This window comes from Gossypium hirsutum, chromosome D01 (assembly GCF_007990345.1).
Source record: "Gossypium hirsutum isolate 1008001.06 chromosome D01, Gossypium_hirsutum_v2.1, whole genome shotgun sequence".
Classification (NCBI taxonomy): domain Eukaryota; kingdom Viridiplantae; phylum Streptophyta; class Magnoliopsida; order Malvales; family Malvaceae; genus Gossypium; species Gossypium hirsutum.
In genome coordinates, this window is record NC_053437.1 from 57,089,196 (window position 1) to 57,107,739 (window position 18,544).

Below are 18,544 nucleotides of genomic sequence, written 5' to 3' on the forward strand. Positions count from 1 at the left end.
ACCGAGATAGGGTTACAGAGCATTACCGAACTTTTCAAATTAAATACGAAAATTTCATATCCATTAACATAAATATCAAAAACTAATCATAGTCACTCATATTTTCTCTTATATGAGCCCTCAAGACACAAAATATGCACTTAAAATGAATCGGAACTAAACTAGGAACTCAAAGAATTTTTCACAGAACTTCAAAATGTTTCCTAGGTGCAGGGGACACGCGCCTGTGTGGCCAGGTCGTGTGGCTTACACGGTCAAGAGACACACCCGTGTCTTAGGCCGTGTGGGTATTCGAAGTGAGGCACGCGGCCTAGCCACACAGGCGTGTGTCCCCTGCACCTAGGAAAAATTTTGAAGTTTTGTGAAAAATTCTCTGAGTTCCTGATTTAGTTCTGATTCATTTTAAGTGCATATTTTGGGTCTCAATGGCTCATATAAAGGACAAGATGAGTGACTATGATTAGTTTCTGATATGTATGTTAATTGATATGAAATGTTAGTATTTGATTTGAAAAGTTCGGTAATGCTCTGTAACCCTGGTCTGGTGACAGATAAGGGTTAGGGGTGTTACATTTAGTGGTATTAGAGTTATGGTTTAGTTGGTTCTTAGACTGAACATAGCATGCGAAATGTCTAGAAACACATGTCATATAAATGTGTGATAGTGTGAGGTGTATGATCCAATCTAACCTTTGTTTTCTTATAGATTGTATAGATGTCAGATGGATCTGAACGTGCTGACCATGATAAGGTCAGTAGTAGAGCACCGACTGCTGAACATGGGATGAGTAGTAATGTCTCAATCCCTCTGGCTCAGGAACAAGAACATAAAAATATATTCTTTGGGTATATGAACCAGTGATTCAGTGAATTTATGCAAGAAAGAAAATCTGGCTCAACAACTTCTGCCTCCTACTGTACCGCCTGTAGTGCCTCAGGTTGCACCTCCACCTCCTCCAGTGACTGAATCTAGTAAATGTACTCCAATTGAGAAACTCTAAAAGTGTGAGGCTGAAGAATTTCAAGGTAGGTCAAAAGATGATTTAGTTAAAGCCGAGTATTGGCTTCAAAATACAATAAAGGTCTTTGAAGAAATGGCTAGCTCCCCTGATAATTATCTTAGATGCGTTGTTTCATTACTGAAAGAGGAAACAAATAACTGGTGGTTGACAATAGTGGCTGTAGTGTCAAAGGAGAAAATTTCTCGGGAATTTTTCCAAACTGAATTTAAGAAGAAATATGTCAGCAAAAGATATTTAGACAAGAAGAAGAGAGAATTTCTTGAGTTGCGCCAAGAAAAAAAATCAGTAGTTGAGTATGAAAGAGAATTTGTATACCTCAATAAATATGCTCGAGAAATTGTGCCAACCGAAGAAGAAATGTGCATTCAATTTAAAAAAAAAGTTGAATGATGAAATTTGAATGATGATTGGAGGCAATGAAATTCGAGAATTTGTTGTTTTGTCAGATCGTGCACAGAAGATGAAAGAGGTGTACAATCGAAAAATGCAAAGGGATAAACAGAATCGAGAATCTTATAAAAGAGTTTCTTCTAAAACATTTTTGGCATCACCGGCTAAAAAGTCTAAAGATAATTTCAGTCGAGCTATCTCAATGCCTGAACGATCAAATAAAAACAAGATGATTCAACCTGATTATAGGGTATCTACTAGACTCGCTTTTAGTATGGGTAGTATGCAAAATACTCCTAAGCCTAAATGTAGATATTGTGGGAAATACTACCTTGGCGAGTGTAGAAGTAAAGTAGGGGCTTATTATAAGTGCGGAGCAACTGATTATTTTATCCGAAATTGTCCTCAATTGTAAAAAGAAGAAGAAGAGCAGAAAGAAAAGCAATTGCCTACTTCTCAGAGAAGTAGATGTTCGGGCCAAAATAGTGTCACTAGGACCGCTCATTCGGGTATGAAATATATTGCTGCTCGGTCAGAGGTTAGAGCACCTGTCTGTACCTATGTCATTCGAGTAAGAGAAGAAGCTACGGCTCTAAATGTGATTACTGGTACATTCTAACTCTTTGATGCTACGGTGTATGTATTAATTGACCCAGGTCCACTCATTCTTATAGTTGCACTACATTAGTAACGAAAAAGAAATTGCCTGTTGAATCTACTGATTATGATATTCAAGTTACTAATCTATTAGGTCAAAGTGTGATAGTTAATTTAGTGTGTCGTAATTGTCCACTGAAAGTTAAGGGCTGTGAATTCCCTGTTGATTTGATGTTGCTACCTTTTCTGGAATTTGATGTTATTCTGGGAATAGATTGGTTATCTATGCATGATGCTGTAGTAAATTGTAGACGGAAACGGATTGATTTGAAATGTCAAACAGGAGAGATGATTTCAGTTGAGTCTGAGAATTTGAAAGATATTATTAGAATTATTTCATCATTTTCTACTCAAATATTGATGCGAAAAGGTAATGAAGCATTTTTAGCATACATCCTTGACACTCGGGATTCAGAATCGAAGTTAGAACAGTTACCGATTGTTAGTGAGTTTGTTGATGTATTTCTTGAAAAATTGTCGGGTTTACCACCTAATCATGAAGTTGAGTTTGTAATTGATGTGATTCCTGGAACTGCTCCGATATCAGTAACACCATGCCGTATGGCACCAGTAAAACTAAAAGAATTAAAGGCACAATTGCAAGAGTTATTAGATCGAGGGTTTATCAGACCGAGTATGTCTTCCTAGGGTGTACATGTTTTATTTGTGAAAAAGAAAGAACGTGATTACAGACAGTTGAATAAAGTCACAATAAAAAATAAATACCCTCTGCCTCGTATCAGTGATTTGTTTGATCAACTCAAAGGTACCGCAGTGTTCTCAAAGATAGACTTCAAATCCAAGTATTATCAATTGAAGGTTAAAGAACGTGATGTACCAAAGACTACTTTCAGAGCTCGTTACAGTTATTATGAGTTTTTGGTAATGCTATTTGGTTTGACTAATGCCTCTGTTGCTTTTATGGATTTAATGAATCGAATTTTTCAACCTTATTTGGATAGATTTTTGGTTGTGTTTATTAATGATATATTAATCTATTCCAAGCTGAAATCCGAGCATGCACAACATTTAAGGATTGTAGTACAGACTTTGAGAGAAAAGCAGTTGTATGCAAAGTTTAGCAAATGTGAATTATGGCTTCATGAGGTTGGATTCTTACGACACGTAGTATCAACTGAGGGGATTTGGTTTGATCCGAGTAAAGTTTCTGCTGTGGTGAATTGGAAAACTCCAAAAAATGTTTCAAAAGTGTGAAGTTTTCTGGGTCTAGCAGGTTACTAGCGACATTTTGTCAAAAAAATTTTGATTATTGCTTCGTCATTGACCCGATTATTACAAAAAAATGTTGAATTTGTTTGGTCCGATTAGTGGCAGCAGAGTTTTGATCAGCTGAAGAAGATGTTGACAGAGGCTCCAGTTTTGGCTCAGCCAGAATCTGCCGTACCATATGTTGTTTTTAGTGATGCGTCTTTGTGTACTGATGTAGTCAGGAAAGGTAGTAGCTTATGCTTCTCGATAATTAATGCAGCATGAGAAGAATCTAGCGTACCGTATGTTGTTTATAGTGATGCGTCTTTAAATGGTTTGGGTTGTGTACTGATGCAGTCAGGAAAGGTAGTAGCCTATGCTTTTTGAAAATTAATACTGCATGAGAAAAATTATTCTACACATGATCTTGAGTTGGCTACAGTCGTATTCGCTTTGAAGATTTGGAGATATTATTTATACGGTGAGAAATGTTACGTGTTCACAAATCACAAAAGTCTAAAGTACTTAATGACTCAGAAAGAGTTAAATTTGAGACAGAAACGGTGACTAGAATTACTGAAAGATTACAATATGGTTATTTACTACCCCTCGGGAAAGGCTAATGTAGTTGCAGATGCACTTAGTCGAAAGTCGTCATCATTTGCACTTCGAGCGTTGAAGGCTCATTTAACTTTTAATAAAGATGGTACTGTATTAACAGAGTTGAGAACGAAACCTCTGTTTCTTCAACGAATTCGGGAATTGCAAGATGGTGATTCGAAATTGGTGTTGAAACGACAGATGGTTCAGGACAATCTGAGTTCATAGTATAGTATTTATGATAAAGGTATGTTACGTTATCACAATAGAATTTGTGTTCCAAATAATTCAAGTTTGAAAAATGATATTCTTTCTGAGGCTCATGGTAGCACGTATTCTATTTATCCAGGTAGTACAAAGATGTATTTTGATTTGAAAAGGATGTATTGGTGACCGGGTATAAAACGGGAAATTTTTGAATTTGTAGCAAAATGTTTGATTTGTTAGCAAGTGAAAGCAGAACATCAGGTACCAACGGACTTACTACAACCTGTTATGATTCCTGAATGGAAGTGGGAGCATGTCACGATAGATTTTGTATCTGGTTTACCTTTAAATCTGAGAAAGAAATATTCGATCTGGGTGACTAAGTCGGCACATTTTATTCCAGTCAGAACAGACTTTACACTTGAGAAATTGGCGGAATTATATATATATCTGAGATTGTGAGGTTACACGGGGTTCTAACATCTATTATTTCAAATCGAGATCTGAGATTTACATCGAGATTTTAGAGTAAACTGCAAAAGGCTTTAGGTACTAAGTTTAATTTCAGTACAACATTTCATCCTCAGACTGACAAACAATCGAAACGAGTGATTCAGATTCTGGAAGATATGTTAAGATGTTGTATACTAGAGTTTGGAGGTAGCTGGGAAAGGTAGTTACCGTTAGCTAAATTTGTATATAATAATAGTTATCAATCTAGTATAAAAATGACACTGTTTGAAGCTCTTTATGGGAGGAAATGTAAGATGTCATTGTATTGGTCTAAATTGAGTGAATCTAAACTAGTAGGAGTTGATTTGATTCAAGAGACTGAAGATAAAGTTTGGATTATCCGGGATAGTTTGAAAGCTGCTTCTGATTGCTAGAAATTGTATGCAGATTTGAAAAGAAAAGATATAAAATTTGTTGTTGGTGATCGAGTATTCCTGAAAGTCTCTCCATGGAAGAAAGTATTACGGTTTGGTAGGAAAGGGAAACTGAGTCCAAGATTTATCGGACCGTATGAAATTATTTAAAGAATTGACCCTGTAGCTTATAGATTAGCTTTGCCTCCTAAACTTGAGAAAATTCATAATGTGTTCCATGTATCGATGTTGAGACAGTATAGATTTGATCCTTCACATGTGATTCTTCATAATGAGATTTGAGTTACAGCCAAATATGACGTATTCAGAAGAACCGGTGAGAATTTTAGCTCGAGAGGTTAAAAAGTTATGGAATAAACAAGTACCGTTAGTAAAAGTATTGTAGCATCGACATGGTTCCGAAGAAGCTACTTGGGAAAATGAAGAATAAATAAAAGTACAGTATTCGAATTTATTCTTAGGTAACAAATTTCGAGAACGAAATTTCCTAAAATGGGGAGAGTTGTAACAGCCCAATTTTTAGTGGTGTCGAAAATAGTAGTTCGAAACCACCAAATCCAACGAGTAAGCTCATAAATTGTATTATTTAGTATTTACATGTCAAACGTGGTTTTAGAAAGATTTTTGAATTAGTAATTAATGTATTATAGTAAACTATTAGGTTTGAGTGGTAAAAACCTAGGTTAAGTGGTTTTAGAAAATGAGGTATCGAGACCTCATTTCTATAAATCGAGCCATAAATATTTTTATAAATATTTACGGAGAGTCATTAAGGTAGTATTAAAGTTTCATTAGAAAATTTTATCGTTTCGATAGTTAATTAACTAAAAATGGCTAAATTGAAAAATGTGCAAAACTTGCTAATTAAAAGAAATAGTGATTAAATGGCTTAAATGGTAAATAAAGGAGGACTTAAAGAGCTATTGAGCCTAAATTAAATGGTTGAGGCGGCATAGGCACAAAAATATAATAAAATGATGAGATTTGAGGGCAAAATTAGAAATAAAATTAAAATGATGAGATTTCAGAGAATAGTCCCTGAACTTCTGCAAATCTTACAAGTTAACCCAGGTAAGTTCGTATGGTTAAACTTTAATATTTATATTGAATTGATTAATGGTATTATGTATTTATTCTATTGTTGAAAATGGAATATTGTTTAAATTATAAATTTAAAGTGAATATTCGGGTTAAATGGAACGCAGGATTTGAGTACTATCATTGTGTGGCGCAAGACGATAATGGAAGAATTGACGGAAAATTACCCAAGTAAACTGATGTTCAGCATTTGTTGCGAACTTTTGTGTTTACTTTTCGTTCAGCTCTCGCGAGCTTCTGTTTAACTCATATGAGTTTCCGTTCAGCTCTATTGAGCTTCTATTTAACCCTTATGAGTTTCCGTTCAGCTCTTACGAGCTTCCATTCAACCCTTATGGGTTTCTGTTTAACTCTTATGAGCTTCTGTTCAGCCTTAGGGCTTCTATAAACGATGTGCTCTTATCCGTAAGCCATTCTCCGATTTGGTAAGATTTAGTAAGTGACTTATATAATTGAAATTGAAAGACTTATTGTTTATTATTGGTATTGATTAGAAATAAGTGTATTCATCTATTAAAGTTGTGATTGGCAGAGAATTTACATTGAATGAATTTATTTAATTGATGTGTTATAGTAGGTTCGGTAAGATTTTTGTTTAACCCATCGAACTTACTAAGCTTCATTAAGCTTACTCGAGATGTTTAATGTCTTTATAGATTTTTAAGAGGTCAGAAGATCAGATCAGTACATCAAGTCACACTATTCAGTTTATTCCAGTAGTTTGAAACGTACACTATGGTTTATATGGCATGCATAGGGTTGGAATGGTTTTGAATAAAGTTGGTTTGTGTAAATATTATGAATTACATTTTTGTTTATATTTCCAATCAACTTATATATGTATGTGTAGTCTTATCATGCTTGGTATATGTTTGGGTGTAGTTAATTGATGGATGGTTTACAGGCATGTTGGTGAATGAGATAGTATAGTATAGATGGTATAAATATGTAAATATATGTTTTGGTCAATATGGTAAATTTGAAATGCTATGATATATGAGATAATATGACATGCTAAGAGCTTGAGTTGAGTATATTGAAAGTCTTGTTATGGCCTATGAGTATGAAATTTGAAGTGTTTAGGTTGAAATCAAATATGGGTGAGAAATGTAGCCTTAAAATGACCTATTTTTGTTACATGGGTAGAGACATGGGCGTGTGTCTCAGTCGTGTGTGACACACGGCCAAGCACATAGGCATGTGGTCTGGCCGTATATCCCCTGCATCTTTAAAATTGAGAAATAGAATGCCCAGGTATTTTCACACGACCTAGCACACGAGCGTTTGGCTTGGTCGTATGACCCTTGCACCTTAATTTTACAAGTCAGTATGCTCACACGGCCTAGCACACGAGCATGTGGCTCGGCCGTGTGACCTAAGTCAGTAAGCATCCTAAATTAGACATAGGTTGGGATACGACTGTATGCCCCACATCGAATACCCACACGGCCTAAGACACGGGCGTGTGTCCCCTGTACCTAGGAAAACTTTTGAAGTTTTGTGAAAAATTCTCTGAGCTCCCGATTTAGTTTCGATTCATTTTAAGTGAGTATTTTGGATCTCGGTGGCTCATATAAGGGACAATATGAGTGACTATGGTTAGTTTCTGATATGTATGTTAATTAATATGAAATGTTTGTATTTGATCTGAAAAGTTCGATAATGCTCCGTAACCTTGTTCCGGTGACGGATAAAAGTTAGGGTTGTTGCAGAAAAATCTTCTTCAGCTCCCTCTTCGTTGAAGGAACCTAAACTCGCCAAGTTCTCTCTGCACTTGCCGATACTTGGTGAGAAAAAAATTTGGGATTACTTCAATTTTATTCAACAAAGACTTTGAAATGCTCTAAAATGTTGCTTCTTTTTTTAAAAAAAAAAACTTTTTTTTATTATGTGTAGGTGGGATTCTGAAGGACCATTTAAACCATTGCATAAAATGAATCCTACCAAGCTCGCTTTTTTACGCTCTACTCTTTGTCGACATTTCTGGTATATATCACTTGTGTTTCAAAAAGACAGAATCTTTTACTAGCTAAACTTGTTTTGTAACTGTGTTTTGGAATACTGATTTCTGACATTTATGGATTTTTCAATTTAATCCCTAACTGCATTCGTTTGTGCATGTTTGTTATTGTAGAAAGGATCCTCTCGCTGCCAGGCCCTTTAAAGGACTCAGGTTTATCGATGTCGGTTGCGGTGGTGGTATTCTGTCAGAGGTATTTACACATGTCTGCCATAGGAATTCATTTTTCTTATAATTAATTTTCTTTCATGCTTAACATTATTTAATCTTGAAGAGCATCAATTTCTAGTTAGTCCATGCCTTGTTCATTGAAAAGCTCCAACGAGCACTCACATAAAATCTTGTTGGCATTCTCGTTAAAAGACATCTCTATTTATTACTTAAGATTTCTTGAAAATCTAGTGTTTAGTGCCTTTTTATTGAATGGGCTACTGTAAGCAATTAATCCTCTTTAGGCATTTGACCGTTTTACATTACTTCCATTCATTGGTAATCTAGATTTCAGGAAATCTACGGAAGAATCAGTTAGCATAACCCTATAACAATATGATATTATGAGGTTCTCTATTGTCTTTTAAAATTTGCACTTGGTCAACTATTGAGGATCAAGAGGAGCTTGGGCAGAGAGCAGTGGAAATGGTTGATTGGCCAACTGATTTGGGAAAAATAGAAGGTTAGTACCCAAATAAGCTAGTGATCTTTTACTACGTGGAACCAAGGCAAGTTTTTCTTTTTCAAATGTAATTATTCCTATTAAATTTAAAAATGGCTGAATATAATCCAATTACAAAAACTATAAAAACAACATCTCTATAGTATTTTTCATTCAACTCAACTAAGTTTAAAAACACTTTTTCTATACATACATAAATCATCCAACAGATGTGTAATATTTTGTAATGTCAAGGTTCTCATTACAGCCAAATGAAGTCCATGGTCGTTAATTCCATGCAATAAAAGATCATGAGTGTAATACCCATTTTTGCCCGGCCCATAAACCAATCATAAACCCAATAAAAATAGTCCAATTACAATTGAAGCCCAATCACTAAATCCAATTACAATACTCACATAACCCAATATCCAGAAAACCCAATCAGCTCAAGTCACCTAACCCTAACCCAACACAAAATATTTTTCAGCCAACAGAAACCCTAGCATCGGCCCTCCTTCCAGCACCGCAGCCACCAGGGCCTCCCCGCGCGTGATGCGCCTCTGCGAGCGTGCACCTCCGTACGGCCGTACCTGCAGCAGACACAAAGAAACAGCAACAGAAATAACCACGCAAAAAAGGAAAATAACAGCAATGATAAATTGGAATTTTATGATTGTATTTTTAATTTTTATTTGGATCCGGCTATATAAAGCCGTTTTTGAATCTGTAAAAGGGGTTCTTCCTCTACGCAAAATCAATAAAAAAAATCAAATACCAGTTTTGCTCGAAGGTAGTCTCTGATTTATTTTAGATAGTTTCTTTTTTTTTTCCTCTCTTTTCTTTTTAATTCGAAAGAAGAAGCGGAATAAAGGAGGGAAAATCTAAAAAGCTTACCTTTTTGCCATCGTGAGACCGAGGTTCGTCGATTCCCATGAAAATCGGCTCCTTTTTGCCTTAGAATCAAAAAACGAGGGAAAACGAAAATTTTTTGGGTTTCCGGCGGTCGCCGACGCGATGGTTTGGCGAGCTGGCCGACCGGATTCTGGGTTTTGAAGGAGAAAGAGAGAGAGGTTTCTCCGTTTTTTTTGGAAAATAAATGAAGAAATGAATTTTTTTAAGAAAAAATTTGGTATTATAGAGGACCTAAACGGCGCCGTTTTGAGCCTCAACCTCAATGGCCAAAAACGGCGTCGTTTGCCCATAGCGACCCGCGCGGTGACCCGACCCAAGGAGGATCCGCGCATTTTTGTTGCGTGGTCTATTTGCGCCTTCGATCCCTCCACTTTATTCCATATTTTTAATTTCATCTTTGTTTTTTTTGTAATTTTCCCAGACGAATTTTGAATTTATTTCAATTCGGTCTTGATTTAAATGTTGCGTTTTGAGGGCACGGGATTATTTCCCTTTTTGGTCCCCAATATTACGTGCGTACTCTAATACGGCCCTTAGACATTTCTAATTGCATTTTCTTTCCCTTAAATTCGGATTTAACTTTCGATTTAGTCCCCTTGCGCTTTTTTAAATTACTTAACTATTTTTATTATTATTGTTATTATTATTAATGTTACTATAATTATTAGTATTATTATTTGTATTAGTTTATGTGTTTATTTATTTATGTACATATATCATTATTTTTTTATTTATATTATTACTTTAAGTTTTGAATTATTATCATATATTAATAGTTAGTTTCATTATGTATTTTTTTTATGTAGTATTATTTTATATTATAAATAAAATTGTATTACCACTTTGGATTTATTATACATTTGTTTCAAAATTTATTGCGTATTATTGTTTAATCTTCATTATATATTGTTATTATAAATATACGTACATATATGTATTATTTAATGTACTTTGATTTATTTTTACATAATACTTACTTTAAAATTTATTTGGACATTATTATTTTATGTAGTATTTATCTTTAACCGTATTTTTAATTTATTTCAAATTTTCATTTATGTATTACTTATTTTAAATTTATTTTAATATATAATTTCCTTTCTTTCATATTTTTTAGTCATTTCAAACTTGTACATTGGGTTGGTGTTTGTATTAATTCACTTGTTTCTTAATATTTTTTTTATTACTATTAGCCTTTAAATGTTAATGTTGATATTTACATGTGATGTGAAATTATTGTCTTTATGCGTATGGTATTTGTTTATTGGTATTCATTTATTATTAGTGTTTATTAACTTATATTGTGGTTTATGAATTATCGCTTCACGTCGTGCATTGTTATTCCATTGTGCTTTATTCGTTCAAAAAGTCGTGTTTAATATGGTTTAATATCAAAACCGATTTATTCAAAAACTTTCAATATAATGTAAAGTTCGGTATTTGGAATCTTCGAAAGAATTGAGCCATAACGTATTGGGTTCCAATTTTCCTCGTTGAATCTAAATAATCGAAGATTTTCTTTAATTAAAACATAAATAAAAAACTCATTCTCGGGAATTCGATACGTGGTGTCCTAACGCATTGGATGTTACATATTGTTTTCTCGAGACGAGGATTTTTCTAGCAAATGAAAATAATGGCAATATTCGATATTTAAGAATTTTGTGAAATCGAACCCTAACTTACTGGATTTTGATTTTCTCATTTGACCCAAATAATCAAATACCCTTCTTAAAATGCAAAGGTTTTGAAAATCGAGAGATAGACTTAATTTTGAGGATTTAAAATGTTGCACTCTAACTTATTGAGTGCGACAATTTATTGCTTTGAAATAAGTGAGTCTCATCATCCAATTTATTTCATTCAAATTTTCTTTTCAAAGGATCGTATTTTAAAATCGTTTCAAATTCTCGGCACTAAGACATTAAATAATCAGTTCGGTACCAGTTTTGGGCGTTACGATGGTGCTAACCCTTCCTCGTGCGTAACTGACTCCCGAAACTATTTTCTCAAGATTCGTAGACCTAAAATCGTTTTCAAGGTGATCCGATCACGCCTCATTAAAGATCGGTGGCGACTCCCATTTTCGTTTCGTTTTCAAGTCGACAACAAACTTTTTTATTTTTCAAAAAAAAGTGGTTTCGACAATGAGCATATTTTTTTTACTCTTAGTGAAGTCAGGTATTTAGATATTATCCCCAAAGAGGTGATGACTTGGAAACCTCCTTATATATTTTCAGGTGTTATCAGAAAAGACTATTCTGTTTGTAGCTATTATATTTGATTTGGCTATGTTAAGGTTGAAGAACGATTGATCTAAATGCTTTTTCTTCATTTTCCTTTTACATTTATCATTCTTTTGAGGAGTTTGTGCAGAATTTCAGATAGTTAAATCTACTTACGGAAACATCAAGCATCTGAATAGGAAAATAACCTTTTTAAATTTCATATATTTATTAATGGATGCTATGATGCTTCATTCTACTTTTGTTTGTTTTTTCTTTCTTTCCTTTTTCCCTTTTCCGTTTTTGCTTTTTTCTCCTAGTAGACATTGATACAAACTGCTAAAGTTAGATCTGCTATTTTGTTGGTATCTATAATGTTCCTTTATCCTCTCAGCCCCTGGCTCGAATGGGAGCAAGTAGAGAAAAACATCAAGATTGCCCATCTTCATGCTGTATGTTAGTTTCTTTTCAACCATTTCATGATATGTTGATAGTGTTATTTTTTGTACATGCAAGTGTAGTCTTTCATAATTTTCTTATTACTAGAAATATTCCAGTTTTTGCAGCATTATTTCTTCCATTCATGTTAGCCTGAGCATGTCTACATCTTAGGTTGATTTTAGTTATAACTGCACATGGGGTTGAAAGAAAAGATTATTATTTGCTTATTTAATGATAACTCTATTTTAGGTCTATGGTTTTGAAGATATTGTGTCGTCTCAAGGCTTTCTACTTGTCTTTGAAAGAATAAGGTCAAACAAGATTCTGTTATTTAATCAGGCATGACTTTCTTTATATGAAAACTTCTTGAAATGGAAAGCTCTTACCTGGTTCTACCGTGGCACAACTAGCTAGTTAGGTAGGTGAGTGGATATATGTTGAGTATTTTTCATGTAAAGAAGTCTTCAAGTTTTAAGCAACAGGTTTATACTCAATAATCAAATCATTCTAGCTTTTCCACAACATCTGAAACATTTTCCAAGTTATTTTCAATTTATAAAATCATCCTAAACAAATTAATGGTTTCCTACCTTGTCCATCTGTGTCTTTCATTCATTCATTCCTATCATTCATTTATTTTCGTTTGAAATAAATATCCGGACCCATCATTTTAAAGCCTCCCTCTTCGAAATGTTACTTCTTAAGCAAGCAGAGTGTGACTTGAGTTTTCTTTCCAGCAATAATTTGGCATATGTTATCATTTATATATATTTGCTTCCTGCTACAAATTTTTTTGAGATGAATCTTTTGTATCTGAATACTATTGCACCGAATTACAAGTCTAAAAGTTTACAGTTCTGAGTGCCTGTAACTCATTCATGTTATTGTGTTTTAGACTTGAACTTGGATTTTATGATATACCTTCCTCTACAGAATTTGGATCCAACAACTTCAACTATTGAATACTGTTGTACAACAGCAGGTACATTCAAAGCTTAATTCTTCTGTAGGTTAATCTCTCTGCTAATCTAGATCTATAATTAGTTAAATGAGCGTTGCTTTCTGTTCTTTTTCAAACTTTTAAACCTTTTGAGATGGTGACGTTTCTGGATGAGTGGAATGTGGATGTGGAGGGCATCAGGACAAAGTACTTGTTGGGCTGCTTCTCTGACACACTGAATCGGGTTGAAATGTGAATGAGAACATGCAGCCAAATTTAGTAGTAGTTCTCATGCAAATAAAATTATCATGATAGAACTGCCATATGTAAAATTCTCTCAAAGTAGCCCTCTACTAGGAACTTGATGTTGTTGGGTGAACTGTCGGAGCAAATAACCTGGAAAATTTACAACTGAAAAAAGGATAAATGCTAGCTGAGTTTTCTGTAGCCGGGTTTTTTTACTCAAATTTACCAGAACCGTAATAGATTTCTTTGGTTAGTGGTGAACATTAGATTTCTTGGGATCAGTATTCCATCAATGTGATCTCTTCAGCGCTCTCTTCCCCTCTTACTACATATTTTCTGTGTGAAACCCTTAAATACAGCTATTGCTGTACTCTTTGATAACTTCTTTTTCCCCCTCTTTTCATCTGAAAGATATTGAAGACAATTGAAATCATAACCATTTTCTTCTTGACGTCTGTGATGGTCATATGTTCTTTCGTATCTATAAATGCTTGCCACTATAATTGATTGGTGAACTTTGATAACTGTCACAACTTAGACAATTTGGATTGGTTAAACAATCATACGGAACTCTTCGAGTTTTCAGTCCTTCCCTGAGTTTTTTTGTCGTTTATTTTTAGTGATAGCTTACGTGGATACATTTTCATGAAAAGAAAAGCTGGTTGAAGAGCAGAGAAAGTTTGACGCAGTGATTGCTTTAGAGGTATGCACTCTTTGGACAACTACGTCTCTCTCTCACTCCCTCCATTTGTCTCTATTGGTTGTTTAAAGACTGCTACATTTTTTATTTTGGTGTAATAATGATGCACTCGTTCCTTCTAAGAGCATTTTTATGGACTATTCAAGATTCAAGTTATCTAGCGTTTCACATACCTTGGTCATTTGCTAATTCTTTATATACTTTTCGTTGTAAATTTGTGTTGTTTTTTTTTGGTAAATTATTAACTTTTACTTAAGGTGATTGAGCACGTAGCAGATGCTGCTGAATTCTGCAAGTCTCTCTCAGCATTAACTGCTCATGAAGGAGCGACTGTTGTTTCAACAATTAACCGCTCTATGAGATCATAGGCAACTGCCATTGTTGCAGCAGAGTACCTGCTACAGTGGGTATGATTCTGTCATCTTTTAAGTACCAACACTTTATTTATTTTTCTATTTCGATATGTAATTATGTATCTGTTCTATACAAATGCCTTGTAGAGATTTAACCCTTACTTTCAGGATTTCTTTTCGTATTCACATCTTGTTTGAAATTTGATCTAATTGGGATCTTATTTCCATGCTTTTTCATATCTACATTTTTTAATTCATAGGCTAAAATGTTGAACATGGGTTTGAAGTTTTATCGACACAATATTACAAATATAAAATTCCAATGAAATAGTATTGCTCAGAACTTGGATTCAGTGTCCTGCAAATTATGTAAGGGACCTTGTATTGAAACAGATTAGCATTGTAAGGAGAAATTGACATATGAATACATGTGTAGCTATTGTCCCTGAAACTAGCGAAGACAAAGCTATTACCTCCAAAAATAATGGAAACCATTCCTTTTTTTATATTTTTAAAAAACAGTTGGTTCTAAGATATGCTTTGTAACTCATATCGTCTGTTGATTTTATGCAGCTACCTAAAGGTACTCATCAATGGTCGAGTTTCCTGACCCCAGAAGAACTCACCATGATTTTAAAACGGGCAGGGGTTGATGTAAGCAAACCAAGCAACCCCTTTGATATCTGAAACTAAACTAACCATTGTGCGTTATGACTAACCTCTGCGCTGCTGAATTGTTGGGTGAATAGGTGAAAGAGATGGCGGGATTTGTGCACAACCCTTTAACAGGGAGATGGTCACTATCGGATGATATTAGCGTAAATTTTATTGCTTATGATACTAAAGAAAAGTAATGAAGAATAGGGTTGTTAAGGTGTGCCAGACTGTGAACAACGTAGCGCTGCAAATTCGATTTCTTGAAACATATCAATGAATATCCCTATGGGTTGGGCTGGGTCGGGTCGGGTTGAGTTGGGCCCAAACTAAATTTTTAGCCCATTTGTCAGGACCATCTCAAAAAATAAGTCTAAAATATTACCAAGTCTAGCCCGAATAAAAATGTTAAAATTTGAAATTGGTCCGATCCTCTCATATTAAAATCCTTTATATATTTTTAAAATATATAATATATAAAAAATTCTAAAAACTTTAAAATAAATATTTCCTAACAATTTATAAATAAATTAAGATAGGTACAACTTAACAAGCAAATGTCTCTAAAATAGTAACAACATTAACAATAAAATAAGAGTTAGTTAATATCTAAATAATAACAACAATATAGCAGCAATATAAAAATGAAATGATGGTAAAATAGTGAGAAAATGACAGGAAACAGCAAAAATAGTAAGAAAACATAAAAAAATTAATAGTTTTTTTTGGCAAATTTGGCTCGAATTGGGCTCTAGTCAAAAAAATTCTTACTTGAGGCTTGGTCTATTTTCTAAATGAGTTTTATTTTTTTTGTGTAAGCACATTTTTTGAGCCTATAATTTTACCCAAACTCTTTTACTTTTTGTGCGGGCTGGGTGGCCCGACTCATGGAGAGGTCTCTATCTAATTATTTGAATTTTATATTTTATAATTTTTTTATGATTCTTATAACTTTTTAATAATCAGTAAAAAATTCTTAGAATTTATTTTAATCATTTTTAATATTTTTATAATTTTATTGGAATTTTTAATAATTCTATAATTTTTTAAAAATATTTTATATTTTTTAATAACAACTTTCAAAATGAATTTAGATAAATGAGAGTCATGAACTTGAATGTCTATTTGTCTAAATTCGTTCTTGACTTGCATTTAAAAAATAAATAAATATTTTTTATTTTTTTAAAAGATATGCCACATCATCATACATTCATGTAGTATGCCATGTATGAGTTTTTCATTGCTTTTGTCGATCATGTTAACATCTATGTCAATGACGATTACTGTTATTGAAAGTGCCTAGTTATTATTTTTTTCATTACTAAAAAACTCTTTTGGATATAATTTTTATATGAGCTTAATTGATTTTTCATTTTTTTTTGCTAAATTTTTTTTTAACCCTTTAACATTTAATGTTAAAAACAATTGAATATGTTATCAAAATAATTAAAATTAATTCATTAGGATATGAATAAAAATAAATTTCTAAAAATTCAAAATTGAGAATTCATTTAGTTTTGATTCAACTTCACTTTAACACTAGTTATTATTGTCATATTTATGTGATCTAATTCTTAATTAATTTTATTCAAATTGTTAAATATAATAAATATATTAATTTATTTAACATTTTTAACATATTCAATGTACAATTCAATTTTACTTCATATAATTAATGTAAAGTAACATTATTCAAAATAAAAAATAATTAACATATATCTATATGTAATTCAAACACTAATCCAATTCTTACCATAAAAATATAAAAAAAAGAAACATACTGTTGTAAAGTAAAGCTCTCAACAATAGACAATGTAAACAATTGAGTTTTCATCAAAATAATTCTCAAGGAAATCTTCCCACAAGATAACATATGAAAAATTCTAAATTTAAAGAATATATAAAATGAATATTTTAAAACTAAAAATTAAAATTAAAAAAATCAAAATGTATAAAGTAAAAAGATTAATTACCCGTCATTAACAATGATAAATTCTCTTTTTAATATTTTTTTATATATTATGCATTAGAATTCTATTCAATATAAAACTCAATTGAGCTAACATTTTGGCTTTTTTATCCTAATAATATGAAATAAATAAAAAATTACTGAAATAAGATAGGTAAAAAATTAATTACCGAAATAGACAAATGCAATAGTGTTCGTTGGTGCCGCCCAACACACCAGCGGCATCATCCCATTTTCCCCCAATCATTCAGCACCAATAATGTTTTTAATAATTCTTTAGTTGGTAAGATAACAATTTGGTTCTTTTGGTAAGATGGTTAAAAATATTAACGATGCCACCTGCCACTGTGGCGGAACATTAAAAAAAGAAGAAGCTAATGATGGCCAAATGATTGGGAGGAAAGTGAGGATGGTGCTGCCGGTGTGTTAGGTGGCATCGACGGGTACTATTGCATTTGCCTATTTCAATAACTAATTGTTTATTTAATATTAGTAGAGTAAAAACCTAACATTTTACTTTATATTTAATGAATTTAAATTAAATTATAAAAATATGAAATATTATTTAAATTAAGTTAAGGTGATCAAAAACTTGAAATAGCCTATATTTTTCAAGAATTTGAAATACACTCAAGATTTGTTTGATATAAAAAATAGGATAGATTCAACCAAATCCTAATTACTGTGTTTTAGTAATAAATTAAATTTTAATTCAGTTTATGTTAAATAATTTTATGGCTTTTTAATTCAATTTCAGCTTTTATTTGGTGTTGTGATTTTTCAAACATATGGCCCCAATTTATCAGCTTGGCCCAACAATTGAACTTATCATTGCAATTTTTTCGGACCATATATTAATAAAAAATTACGAATTACGTGAAAGGGAGAAAGTTTTTATCAATTATTTTAAATAATAAACTAATTTATTAAATTAAATTATAATTATATTTAGGTCTCAATTAATAACATGATAGAAAAAAACAATCTTCTCATTGGTTTAAATATTAAAATTTATTTTCTTCATTGAACAAAGAAAGTAGATAACAAATATAGACTATAATTGTGACACATTCCAACTAGAACTAATCATGCGTTAGGTTATCTGAAGGTTTGCTTCAAAAGTGAGAGGATTTGAATAAAAAAATATAGGCTCAATAAATGAGTTTAGACCAAAAATAAGACTGATTGGGTCTCGGGTAGGATGTTTTGGCCCGACCTCGGCTTGAATAATCCTAAGATTTCTTTCTGCTGCAATTTTATTGTTGTTTTGTTGCTATTTTGTTATTATTATTTGGATATTATATAATTTTTGTTTTATTATTAATTTTGCTACTATTTTAGAGGCATTTGCTTGTTAAG

The 18,544-nt window shown here is 32.7% G+C and overlaps 1 long non-coding RNA gene and 1 pseudogene across 1 annotated transcript; one reads left to right on the top strand and one right to left on the bottom strand.

The window, feature by feature from the left end:
• The first annotated feature begins 2,357 nt into the window (after nt 1-2,357).
• LOC107921540 (ubiquinone biosynthesis O-methyltransferase, mitochondrial-like) lies at nt 2,358-17,101 on the top strand (annotated as a pseudogene).
• LOC107921379 (uncharacterized) lies at nt 8,887-9,844 on the bottom strand. The gene is made up of 2 exons (XR_001691043.2): nt 9,640-9,844; nt 8,887-9,335 (listed from the first exon to the last, which is right to left on the bottom strand). It is a non-coding gene; the product is annotated as an uncharacterized lncRNA (long non-coding RNA).
• Nucleotides 17,102-18,544: the final 1,443 nt, after the last annotated feature.